Consider the following 14,159-nt stretch of genomic DNA (forward strand, 5'->3'; position numbering starts at 1 on the left):
TTGAACCATCTGTATACGCTGCAAGACAAGAATAAAACATAAAACAAACAATATAATATATTGATCCACTATTATTCCTACTTTCTCTTCTTCACAACAGTTTATTTTCTTCTATCTATCAGGCTAAGGTCAACATGTTGTCACGCCCTGACCATAGAGAGCCTTTTTATTCTCTATTTTGGTTAGGTCGGGGTGTGACTAAGGTGGGTAATCTAGGATGTTTTTTTCTATGTTGGCCTGGTATGGTTCCCAATCAGAGGCAGCTGTTTATCGTTGTCTCTGATTGGGGATCATATTTAGGCAGCCATTTTGCCACCGTGTTTTGTGGGATCTTGTTTCTGTGTAGTTGCCTGTGAGCACTGCTTGAGTTTCACATATTATTTTTTTAGTTTGCGTTTTGGTCTGAGCATGATTACAACGACGAACGTGACACGTGGTCTTATAAAACCACTGTGGCACATTTCCTATATTTCCATATTCATCAACCCTTTTTCCAATCTCTGGGCCAAAACCCCTCTTGATATTGTTCCTATTCCCAGCAGTCTTCCATTATTGTCAGTGTAGGATGATCTACCATACTACCCTTCAGTCTTGCCCAGTATGCCAGGGCTAGTGGCATTTCCCCAGCATCTACTTGTAAAACCTCAACCTGTGTTGTTTTAATGCACCATTGCACATCATGAGTGCCCTCACTTGCATCCTATCAAGGCGCAACAGTGATGTAAAAGCTGCAGAACCATACACAAAGCACCAATAATCTATGGATGATCTCATCAAAGTACAATAAATATTCAGTAAAGATTACCTATCTGCCTATCCCCAATCATGACCAACTATTATCCTCATAAGATTGAATACTTCCTTACATTTAGTCTCAATACATATAATATGTAAGTCTCCATGTAAGCTTTTCATCAAACAATAGCCCCAAATACTTCAATTATCTTACCCTTTCCAACCTGAGTGCAATTTTAGACAAATAGAAACGTATATTTGAGTTGTGTCACGCGGAACAGGTGAACCCAAGAGCAGTCTCAGTCCGGAGGGGAATCCAAGGGAGCGTAGAGTGGGTAATCCAGGACAGAGTAGCAGGACTGACGAGAAGTCGGAATGGAGACAGGGACCAGAGTCAGAGTGGGCAGAACTGTAGCGGAGAGGAAGACAGGCACAACAGGAACAAACGGCTAGAAACATGGACTGACTGAGCAGAGATTACGATCTGGCAGTGTGGAAGTGGCAGGACTGAGTATTTATAGAGGTCTTTATTATGGAACAGGTTGCAGCTGGTGGGGATGTGCTCTGACTCCAGCACACCTGTCTCCGCCCACACACACACACACACACACACACACACACAGAGAGAGAGAGAGAGAAAGAGAGGGAGAGGGAGAGATCACTGATGGAATGGCGGAAGGTCAAGGAGAAACCGGATGAGCACTAGAGGGCGTGGCAGGAGCAGATGTGACATTATGAAAGTATTGTATACAGCCTAATATTTCCAAAACCGTAAATCAATCGAAAATCAATTCACTTTTTGATGAAATAATAAAAATAATAATAACTTTATTAGACGATGGAGAGATTTCTGACTGAGATAGGTATAAAAATACTTACAGTAATCTAGGCGTGAGGAAATAAAAGCATGTATAAGTTTCTCCAGATCAGTGACTGAGACAGAAGACTGAGATGACTTTAGCTATATTTCTTGGATAATTAAAGCAGGACTGGAAAACCTTTTTTACATGCAGCTTTTGGTCAGGGTCAAATAAGACAAAACGGTTTCTGCCCATAATCTTTACATTTGTGGAGAAATTACCAAAGTTATCTACAATCTGAGTTTCAGCAAGGTGGGGTTCAAACACAACAACACCAGATTTTTATCATTGAGCTAGAGGCAATTGTCAGACATCCAACATCTGATGTCAGAAAAACACTTGTGAAGGGAAACTACGCTAGCTTGGTCACTGGGTCTGATTAGGAAGCAGAGCTGTGTTATCCGCATAGCAGTGAAACTGAAAGCTATGATTGAGGATGATGTCACCAAGGTGAAGCATATACAGGGAAAAAGTCACATTGCTGCATACTTTAGGGGTGAGTATGCCAGTAACGCATTTGTAATTAGTGAGTGTGTGCTCCTACCTGGAAGACATGTAATGTCCTGCCATGGGAGGGTTTCTGGGGAAATCCTCACCTCTCTATTCCTTAATATTTATCACTGCCTACCTTTTGAGTTGGGTGGATATAATAATAATAACTTTATTTGTATAGCGCTTTTCAATACAAGTAACAAAGTGATTCACATCATAAAATAACTTTTTTAAATGTATTTTGTATTTATTTCACCTTTATTTAACCAGATTAGCTAGTTGAGAACAAGTTCTCATTTACAACTGCGACCTGGCCAAGATAAAGCAAAGCAGTACGACACAAACAACAACACAGAGTTACACATGGAATAAACAAGCATACATTCAATACCACAATAGAAAAAAGAAAGTCTATAAACAGTGTGTGCAAATGGCGTGAGGAGGTATGCAATAAATAGGCCATAGTAGCGAAGTAATTACAATTTAGCAGATTAACACTGGAGTGATAAATGAGCTGATGATGATGTGCAAGTAGTGATACTGGTTTGCAAAAGAGCAGAAAGTAAATAAAAACAGTATGGGAATGAGGTAGGTAGATTGGGTGGGTATTTACTATGTACAGCTGCAGCGATCGGTTAACTGCTCAGATAGCTGATGTTTAAAGTTAGTGAGGGAAATATAAGTCTCCAGCTTCAGCAATTTTTGGAATTCGCTCCCAGTCACTGGCAGCAGAGAACTGGAAGGAAAGGAGGCCAAAGGAGGTGTTGGCTTTGGGGATGACCAGTGAGATATACCTGCTAGAGCGCGTGCTGCGGGTTGGTGTTGTTATCGTGACCAGTGAGCTGACATAAGGCAGAGCTTTTCCTAGCTTAGACTTATAGATGATCTGGAGCCAGTGGGTCTGGCGGCGAACATGCAGCGAGGGCCAGCCGACTAGAGCATACAGGTCACAGTGGTGGGTGGTAAAAGGGGCGTTGGTAACAAAACAACATACAAGTACTAACAAAGAAACAAAAACAAGGGGAAAATTCAAAAAGATGGCTAATTAAAACCATACATTCAAATCATACATTAAATGCATCTGTATAAAAGTGTGTCTTCAGCAGGGATATAAAAAGAGGATCTGAATCTGCAAGCCTGATCTCCTCTGGCAGACCATTCCAAAGTCTAGGGGCCCGAATGGCAAATACCCAGGCTCCTTTCGTTTTCAACCTAGACTTTGGAATGGTCAACAGTGCACTGCCAAAGGATCTCAGGCTATGTCCTGGCTTTTAAAATATATTCTAAAAGTCCTGGTGTCGAGCTGCAGCATTTTGAACTAACTTTAGATGATGGAGTGATTTCTGACTGAGATAGGTATGAAAAGACTTACAGTAATCTAGGCGTGAGGAAATAAAAGCACGTATAAGTTTCTCCAGATCAGTGACTGAGACAAAAGACTTAACTTTAGCTATATTTCTTGGATAATTAAAGCAGGACTGGAAAACCTTTTTTTACATGCAGCTTTTGGTCAGGGTCAAAGAAAACAAAACGGTTTCTGCCCATAATCTTTATATTTGTGGAGAAATTACCAAAGTTATCTGCTATCTGAGTTTCAGCAAGGTGGGGTTCAAACACAACAACACCAGATTTTTATCATTAAGCTAGAGACAATTGTCAGACATCCAACATCTGATGTCAGAAACACACTTGTGAAGGGAAACTACGCTAGCTTGGTCACTGGGTCTGATTAGGAAGCAGAGCTGTGTTATCCGCATAGCAGTGAAACCGAAAGCTATGATTGAGGATGATGTCACCAAGGTGAAGCATATACAGGGAAAATGTCACATTGCTGCATACTTTAGGGGTGAGTATGCCAGTAATGCATTTGTAATTAGGGACTGTGTGCTCCTACCTGGAAGACATGTAATGTCCTGCCATGGGAGAGCTTCTGGGGGAAATTTTCTTAAAACATTTTGAAAAATCCAACCAGGTGTGTTTCCATCAAAATGACTTGTTGCAGATGAAAAGCTGGCACGTTATGAGTAGGGTGACCACATGTCCCGAATTGTGTGTGTCAGTACCACATTTTGGCCCCTTTGTTCAAACACCACTCATTTACGACACCGATGGTTCTGCTCACACTGCCCTACCCTGTGCTCTGACCTCTTTCTCCCCTCTCTCTCCAGATGACATCTCGCGTCTTGTGATGGCCGGCCGCCCAACAACCTGCCCGCTTGACCCTATCCCCTCCTCTCTTCTCCAGACCATCTCCGGTGACCTTCTCCCTTACCTCACCTCGCTCATCAACTCATCCCTGACCGCTGGCTACGTCCCTCCCGTCTTCAAGAGAGCGAGAGTTGCACCCCTTCTGAAAAAACCTACACTCGATCCCTCCGATGTCAACAACTACAGACCAGTATCCCTTCTTTCTTTTCTCTCCAAAACTCTTGAACGTGCCGTCCTTGGCCAGCTCTCCCGCTATCTCTCTCAGAATGACCTTCTTGATCCAAATCAGTCAGACTAGTCATTCAACTGAGACTGCTCTTCTCTGTATCACGGAGGCGCTCCGCACTGCTAAAGCTAACTCTCTCTCCTCTGCTCTCATCCTTCTAGACCTATCGGCTGCCTTCGATACTGTGAACCATCAGATCCTCCTCTCCACCCTCTCCGAGTTGGGCATCTCCGGCGCGGCCCACGCTTGGATTGCGTCCTACCTGACAGGTCGCTCCTACCAGGTGGCGTGGCGAGAATCCGTCTCCTCACCACGTGCTCTCACCACTGGTGTCCCCAGGGCTCTGTTCTAGGCCCTCTCCTATTCTCGCTATACACCAAGTCACTTGGCTCTGTCATAACCTCACATGGTCTCTCCTATCATTGCTATGCAGACGACACACAATTAATCTTCTCCTTTCCCCCTTCTGACGACCAGGTGGCGAATCGCATCTCTGCATGTCTGGCAGACATATCAGTGTGGATGACGGATCATCACCTCAAGCTGAACCTCGGCAAGACGGAGCTGCTCTTCCTCCCGGGAAGGACTGCCCGTTCCATGATCTCGCCATCACGGTTGACAACTCCATTGTGTCCTCGTCCCAGAGCGCTAAGAACCTTGGCGTGATCCTGGACAACACCCTGTCGTTCTCAAATAACATCAAGGCGGTGGCCCGTTCCTGTAGGTTCATGCTCTACAACATCCGCAGAGTACGACCCTGCCTCACACAGGAAGCGGCGCAGGTCCTAATCCAGGCACTTGTCATCTCCCGTCTGGATTACTGCAACTCGCTGTTGGCTGGGCTCCCTGCCTGTGCCATTAAACCCCTACAACTCATCCAGAACGCCGCAGCCCGTCTGGTGTTCAACCTTCCCAAGTTCTCTCACGTCACCCCGCTCCTCCGCTCTCTCCACTGGCTTCCAGTTGAAGCTCGCATCCGCTACAAGACCATGGTGCTTGCCTACGGAGCTGTGAGGGAACGGCACCTCAGTACCTCCAGGCTCTGATCAGGCCCTACACCCAAACAAGGGCACTGCGTTCATCCACCTCTGGCCTGCTCGCCTCCCTACCACTGAGGAAGTACAGTTCCCGCTCAGCCCAGTCAAAACTGTTCGCTGCTCTGGCCCCCCAATGGTGGAACAAACTCCCTCACGACGCCAGGACAGCGGAGTCTATCACCACCTTCCGGAGACACCTGAAACCCCACCTCTTTAAGGAATACCTAGGATAGGATAAAGTAATCAATACTTTCCATTATGAAAGTATTGTATACAGCCTAATATTTCCAAAACCGTAAATCAATCGAAAATCAATTCACTTTTTGATGAAATAATAAAAATAATAATAACTTTATTAGACGATGGAGAGATTTCTGACTGAGATAGGTATAAAAATACTTACAGTAATCTAGGCGTGAGGAAATAAAAGCATGTATAAGTTTCTCCAGATCAGTGACTGAGACAGAAGACTGAGATGACTTTAGCTATATTTCTTGGATAATTAAAGCAGGACTGGAAAACCTTTTTACATGCAGCTTTTGGTCAGGGTCAAATAAGACAAAACGGTTTCTGCCCATAATCTTTACATTTGTGGAGAAATTACCAAAGTTATCTACAATCTGAGTTTCAGCAAGGTGGGGTTCAAACACAACAACACCAGATTTTTATCATTGAGCTAGAGGCAATTGTCAGACATCCAACATCTGATGTCAGAAAAACACTTGTGAAGGGAAACTACGCTAGCTTGGTCACTGGGTCTGATTAGGAAGCAGAGCTGTGTTATCCGCATAGCAGTGAAACTGAAAGCTATGATTGAGGATGATGTCACCAAGGTGAAGCATATACAGGGAAAAAGTCACATTGCTGCATACTTTAGGGGTGAGTATGCCAGTAACGCATTTGTAATTAGTGAGTGTGTGCTCCTACCTGAAAGACATGTAATGTCCTGCCATGGGAGGGTTTCTGGGGGAAATCCTCACCTCTCTATTCCTTAATATTTATCACTGCCTACCTTTTGAGTTGGGTGGATATAATAATAATAACTTTATTTGTATAGCGCTTTTCAATACAAGTAACAAAGTGATTCACATCATAAAATAACTTTTTTAAATGTATTTTGTATTTATTTCACCTTTATTTAACCAGATTAGCTAGTTGAGAACAAGTTCTCATTTACAACTGCGACCTGGCCAAGATAAAGCAAAGCAGTACGACACAAACAACAACACAGAGTTACACATGGAATAAACAAGCATACATTCAATACCACAATAGAAAAAAGAAAGTCTATAAACAGTGTGTGCAAATGGCGTGAGGAGGTATGCAATAAATAGGCCATAGTAGCGAAGTAATTACAATTTAGCAGATTAACACTGGAGTGATAAATGAGCTGATGATGATGTGCAAGATAGTGATACTGGTTTGCAAAAGAGCAGAAAGTAAATAAAAACAGTATGGGAATGAGGTAGGTAGATTGGGTGGGTATTTACTATGTACAGCTGCAGCGATCGGTTAACTGCTCAGATAGCTGATGTTTAAAGTTAGTGAGGGAAATATAAGTCTCCAGCTTCAGCAATTTTTGGAATTCGCTCCCAGTCACTGGCAGCAGAGAACTGGAAGGAAAGGAGGCCAAAGGAGGTGTTGGCTTTGGGGATGACCAGTGAGATATACCTGCTAGAGCGCGTGCTGCGGGTTGGTGTTGTTATCGTGACCAGTGAGCTGACATAAGGCAGAGCTTTTCCTAGCTTAGACTTATAGATGATCTGGAGCCAGTGGGTCTGGCGGCGAACATGCAGCGAGGGCCAGCCGACTAGAGCATACAGGTCACAGTGGTGGGTGGTAAAAGGGGCGTTGGTAACAAAACAACATACAAGTACTAACAAAGAAACAAAAACAAGGGGAAAATTCAAAAAGATGGCTAATTAAAACCATACATTCAAATCATACATTAAATGCATCTGTATAAAAGTGTGTCTTCAGCAGGGATATAAAAAGAGGATCTGAATCTGCAAGCCTGATCTCCTCTGGCAGACCATTCCAAAGTCTAGGGGCCCGAATGGCAAATACCCAGGCTCCTTTCGTTTTCAACCTAGACTTTGGAATGGTCAACAGTGCACTGCCAAAGGATCTCAGGCTATGTCCTGGCTTTTAAAATATATTCTAAAAGTCCTGGTGTCGAGCTGCAGCATTTTGAACTAACTTTAGATGATGGAGTGATTTCTGACTGAGATAGGTATGAAAAGACTTACAGTAATCTAGGCGTGAGGAAATAAAAGCACGTATAAGTTTCTCCAGATCAGTGACTGAGACAAAAGACTTAACTTTAGCTATATTTCTTGGATAATTAAAGCAGGACTGGAAAACCTTTTTTTACATGCAGCTTTTGGTCAGGGTCAAAGAAAACAAAACGGTTTCTGCCCATAATCTTTATATTTGTGGAGAAATTACCAAAGTTATCTGCTATCTGAGTTTCAGCAAGGTGGGGTTCAAACACAACAACACCAGATTTTTATCATTAAGCTAGAGACAATTGTCAGACATCCAACATCTGATGTCAGAAACACACTTGTGAAGGGAAACTACGCTAGCTTGGTCACTGGGTCTGATTAGGAAGCAGAGCTGTGTTATCCGCATAGCAGTGAAACCGAAAGCTATGATTGAGGATGATGTCACCAAGGTGAAGCATATACAGGGAAAATGTCACATTGCTGCATACTTTAGGGGTGAGTATGCCAGTAATGCATTTGTAATTAGGGACTGTGTGCTCCTACCTGGAAGACATGTAATGTCCTGCCATGGGAGAGCTTCTGGGGAAATTTTCTTAAAACATTTTGAAAAATCCAACCAGGTGTGTTTCCATCAAAATGACTTGTTGCAGATGAAAAGCTGGCACGTTATGAGTAGGGTGACCACATGTCCCGAATTGTGTGTGTCAGTACCACATTTTGGCCCCTTTGTTCAAACACCACTCATTTACGACACCGATGGTTCTGCTCACACTGCCCTACCCTGTGCTCTGACCTCTTTCTCCCCTCTCTCCAGATGACATCTCGCGTCTTGTGATGGCCGGCCGCCCAACAACCTGCCCGCTTGACCCTATCCCCTCCTCTCTTCTCCAGACCATCTCCGGTGACCTTCTCCCTTACCTCACCTCGCTCATCAACTCATCCCTGACCGCTGGCTACGTCCCTCCCGTCTTCAAGAGAGCGAGAGTTGCACCCCTTCTGAAAAAACCTACACTCGATCCCTCCGATGTCAACAACTACAGACCAGTATCCCTTCTTTCTTTTCTCTCCAAAACTCTTGAACGTGCCGTCCTTGGCCAGCTCTCCCGCTATCTCTCTCAGAATGACCTTCTTGATCCAAATCAGTCAGACTAGTCATTCAACTGAGACTGCTCTTCTCTGTATCACGGAGGCGCTCCGCACTGCTAAAGCTAACTCTCTCTCCTCTGCTCTCATCCTTCTAGACCTATCGGCTGCCTTCGATACTGTGAACCATCAGATCCTCCTCTCCACCCTCTCCGAGTTGGGCATCTCCGGCGCGGCCCACGCTTGGATTGCGTCCTACCTGACAGGTCGCTCCTACCAGGTGGCGTGGCGAGAATCCGTCTCCTCACCACGTGCTCTCACCACTGGTGTCCCCAGGGCTCTGTTCTAGGCCCTCTCCTATTCTCGCTATACACCAAGTCACTTGGCTCTGTCATAACCTCACATGGTCTCTCCTATCATTGCTATGCAGACGACACACAATTAATCTTCTCCTTTCCCCCTTCTGACGACCAGGTGGCGAATCGCATCTCTGCATGTCTGGCAGACATATCAGTGTGGATGACGGATCATCACCTCAAGCTGAACCTCGGCAAGACGGAGCTGCTCTTCCTCCCGGGAAGGACTGCCCGTTCCATGATCTCGCCATCACGGTTGACAACTCCATTGTGTCCTCGTCCCAGAGCGCTAAGAACCTTGGCGTGATCCTGGACAACACCCTGTCGTTCTCAAATAACATCAAGGCGGTGGCCCGTTCCTGTAGGTTCATGCTCTACAACATCCGCAGAGTACGACCCTGCCTCACACAGGAAGCGGCGCAGGTCCTAATCCAGGCACTTGTCATCTCCCGTCTGGATTACTGCAACTCGCTGTTGGCTGGGCTCCCTGCCTGTGCCATTAAACCCCTACAACTCATCCAGAACGCCGCAGCCCGTCTGGTGTTCAACCTTCCCAAGTTCTCTCACGTCACCCCGCTCCTCCGCTCTCTCCACTGGCTTCCAGTTGAAGCTCGCATCCGCTACAAGACCATGGTGCTTGCCTACGGAGCTGTGAGGGGAACGGCACCTCAGTACCTCCAGGCTCTGATCAGGCCCTACACCCAAACAAGGGCACTGCGTTCATCCACCTCTGGCCTGCTCGCCTCCCTACCACTGAGGAAGTACAGTTCCCGCTCAGCCCAGTCAAAACTGTTCGCTGCTCTGGCCCCCCAATGGTGGAACAAACTCCCTCACGACGCCAGGACAGCGGAGTCTATCACCACCTTCCGGAGACACCTGAAACCCCACCTCTTTAAGGAATACCTAGGATAGGATAAAGTAATCAATACTTTCCATTATGAAAGTATTGTATACAGCCTAATATTTCCAAAACCGTAAATCAATCGAAAATCAATTCACTTTTTGATGAAATAATAAAAATAATAATAACTTTATTAGACGATGGAGAGATTTCTGACTGAGATAGGTATAAAAATACTTACAGTAATCTAGGCGTGAGGAAATAAAAGCATGTATAAGTTTCTCCAGATCAGTGACTGAGACAGAAGACTGAGATGACTTTAGCTATATTTCTTGGATAATTAAAGCAGGACTGGAAAACCTTTTTTACATGCAGCTTTTGGTCAGGGTCAAATAAGACAAAACGGTTTCTGCCCATAATCTTTACATTTGTGGAGAAATTACCAAAGTTATCTACAATCTGAGTTTCAGCAAGGTGGGGTTCAAACACAACAACACCAGATTTTTATCATTGAGCTAGAGGCAATTGTCAGACATCCAACATCTGATGTCAGAAAAACACTTGTGAAGGGAAACTACGCTAGCTTGGTCACTGGGTCTGATTAGGAAGCAGAGCTGTGTTATCCGCATAGCAGTGAAACTGAAAGCTATGATTGAGGATGATGTCACCAAGGTGAAGCATATACAGGGAAAAAGTCACATTGCTGCATACTTTAGGGGTGAGTATGCCAGTAACGCATTTGTAATTAGTGAGTGTGTGCTCCTACCTGGAAGACATGTAATGTCCTGCCATGGGAGGGTTTCTGGGGGAAATCCTCACCTCTCTATTCCTTAATATTTATCACTGCCTACCTTTTGAGTTGGGTGGATATAATAATAATAACTTTATTTGTATAGCGCTTTTCAATACAAGTAACAAAGTGATTCACATCATAAAATAACTTTTTAAATGTATTTTGTATTTATTTCACCTTTATTTAACCAGATTAGCTAGTTGAGAACAAGTTCTCATTTACAACTGCGACCTGGCCAAGATAAAGCAAAGCAGTACGACACAAACAACAACACAGAGTTACACATGGAATAAACAAGCATACATTCAATACCACAATAGAAAAAAGAAAGTCTATAAACAGTGTGTGCAAATGGCGTGAGGAGGTATGCAATAAATAGGCCATAGTAGCGAAGTAATTACAATTTAGCAGATTAACACTGGAGTGATAAATGAGCTGATGATGATGTGCAAGTAGTGATACTGGTTTGCAAAAGAGCAGAAAGTAAATAAAAACAGTATGGGAATGAGGTAGGTAGATTGGGTGGGTATTTACTATGTACAGCTGCAGCGATCGGTTAACTGCTCAGATAGCTGATGTTTAAAGTTAGTGAGGGAAATATAAGTCTCCAGCTTCAGCAATTTTTGGAATTCGCTCCCAGTCACTGGCAGCAGAGAACTGGAAGGAAAGGAGGCCAAAGGAGGTGTTGGCTTTGGGGATGACCAGTGAGATATACCTGCTAGAGCGCGTGCTGCGGGTTGGTGTTGTTATCGTGACCAGTGAGCTGACATAAGGCAGAGCTTTTCCTAGCTTAGACTTATAGATGATCTGGAGCCAGTGGGTCTGGCGGCGAACATGCAGCGAGGGCCAGCCGACTAGAGCATACAGGTCACAGTGGTGGGTGGTAAAAGGGGCGTTGGTAACAAAACAACATACAAGTACTAACAAAGAAACAAAAACAAGGGGAAAATTCAAAAAGATGGCTAATTAAAACCATACATTCAAATCATACATTAAATGCATCTGTATAAAAGTGTGTCTTCAGCAGGGATATAAAAAGAGGATCTGAATCTGCAAGCCTGATCTCCTCTGGCAGACCATTCCAAAGTCTAGGGGCCCGAATGGCAAATACCCAGGCTCCTTTCGTTTTCAACCTAGACTTTGGAATGGTCAACAGTGCACTGCCAAAGGATCTCAGGCTATGTCCTGGCTTTTAAAATATATTCTAAAAGTCCTGGTGTCGAGCTGCAGCATTTTGAACTAACTTTAGATGATGGAGTGATTTCTGACTGAGATAGGTATGAAAAGACTTACAGTAATCTAGGCGTGAGGAAATAAAAGCACGTATAAGTTTCTCCAGATCAGTGACTGAGACAAAAGACTTAACTTTAGCTATATTTCTTGGATAATTAAAGCAGGACTGGAAAACCTTTTTTTACATGCAGCTTTTGGTCAGGGTCAAAGAAAACAAAACGGTTTCTGCCCATAATCTTTATATTTGTGGAGAAATTACCAAAGTTATCTGCTATCTGAGTTTCAGCAAGGTGGGGTTCAAACACAACAACACCAGATTTTTATCATTAAGCTAGAGACAATTGTCAGACATCCAACATCTGATGTCAGAAACACACTTGTGAAGGGAAACTACGCTAGCTTGGTCACTGGGTCTGATTAGGAAGCAGAGCTGTGTTATCCGCATAGCAGTGAAACCGAAAGCTATGATTGAGGATGATGTCACCAAGGTGAAGCATATACAGGGAAAATGTCACATTGCTGCATACTTTAGGGGTGAGTATGCCAGTAATGCATTTGTAATTAGGGACTGTGTGCTCCTACCTGGAAGACATGTAATGTCCTGCCATGGGAGAGCTTCTGGGGGAAATTTTCTTAAAACATTTTGAAAAATCCAACCAGGTGTGTTTCCATCAAAATGACTTGTTGCAGATGAAAAGCTGGCACGTTATGAGTAGGGTGACCACATGTCCCGAATTGTGTGTGTCAGTACCACATTTTGGCCCCTTTGTTCAAACACCACTCATTTACGACACCGATGGTTCTGCTCACACTGCCCTACCCTGTGCTCTGACCTCTTTCTCCCCTCTCTCTCCAGATGACATCTCGCGTCTTGTGATGGCCGGCCGCCCAACAACCTGCCCGCTTGACCCTATCCCCTCCTCTCTTCTCCAGACCATCTCCGGTGACCTTCTCCCTTACCTCACCTCGCTCATCAACTCATCCCTGACCGCTGGCTACGTCCCTCCCGTCTTCAAGAGAGCGAGAGTTGCACCCCTTCTGAAAAAACCTACACTCGATCCCTCCGATGTCAACAACTACAGACCAGTATCCCTTCTTTCTTTTCTCTCCAAAACTCTTGAACGTGCCGTCCTTGGCCAGCTCTCCCGCTATCTCTCTCAGAATGACCTTCTTGATCCAAATCAGTCAGACTAGTCATTCAACTGAGACTGCTCTTCTCTGTATCACGGAGGCGCTCCGCACTGCTAAAGCTAACTCTCTCTCCTCTGCTCTCATCCTTCTAGACCTATCGGCTGCCTTCGATACTGTGAACCATCAGATCCTCCTCTCCACCCTCTCCGAGTTGGGCATCTCCGGCGCGGCCCACGCTTGGATTGCGTCCTACCTGACAGGTCGCTCCTACCAGGTGGCGTGGCGAGAATCCGTCTCCTCACCACGTGCTCTCACCACTGGTGTCCCCCAGGGCTCTGTTCTAGGCCCTCTCCTATTCTCGCTATACACCAAGTCACTTGGCTCTGTCATAACCTCACATGGTCTCTCCTATCATTGCTATGCAGACGACACACAATTAATCTTCTCCTTTCCCCCTTCTGACGACCAGGTGGCGAATCGCATCTCTGCATGTCTGGCAGACATATCAGTGTGGATGACGGATCATCACCTCAAGCTGAACCTCGGCAAGACGGAGCTGCTCTTCCTCCCGGGAAGGACTGCCCGTTCCATGATCTCGCCATCACGGTTGACAACTCCATTGTGTCCTCGTCCCAGAGCGCTAAGAACCTTGGCGTGATCCTGGACAACACCCTGTCGTTCTCAAATAACATCAAGGCGGTGGCCCGTTCCTGTAGGTTCATGCTCTACAACATCCGCAGAGTACGACCCTGCCTCACACAGGAAGCGGCGCAGGTCCTAATCCAGGCACTTGTCATCTCCCGTCTGGATTACTGCAACTCGCTGTTGGCTGGGCTCCCTGCCTGTGCCATTAAACCCCTACAACTCATCCAGAACGCCGCAGCCCGTCTGGTGTTCAACCTTCCCAAGTTCTCTCACGTCACCCCGCTCCTCCGC

Source organism: Oncorhynchus nerka, linkage group LG7, assembly GCF_034236695.1.
Source record: "Oncorhynchus nerka isolate Pitt River linkage group LG7, Oner_Uvic_2.0, whole genome shotgun sequence".
Classification (NCBI taxonomy): domain Eukaryota; kingdom Metazoa; phylum Chordata; class Actinopteri; order Salmoniformes; family Salmonidae; genus Oncorhynchus; species Oncorhynchus nerka.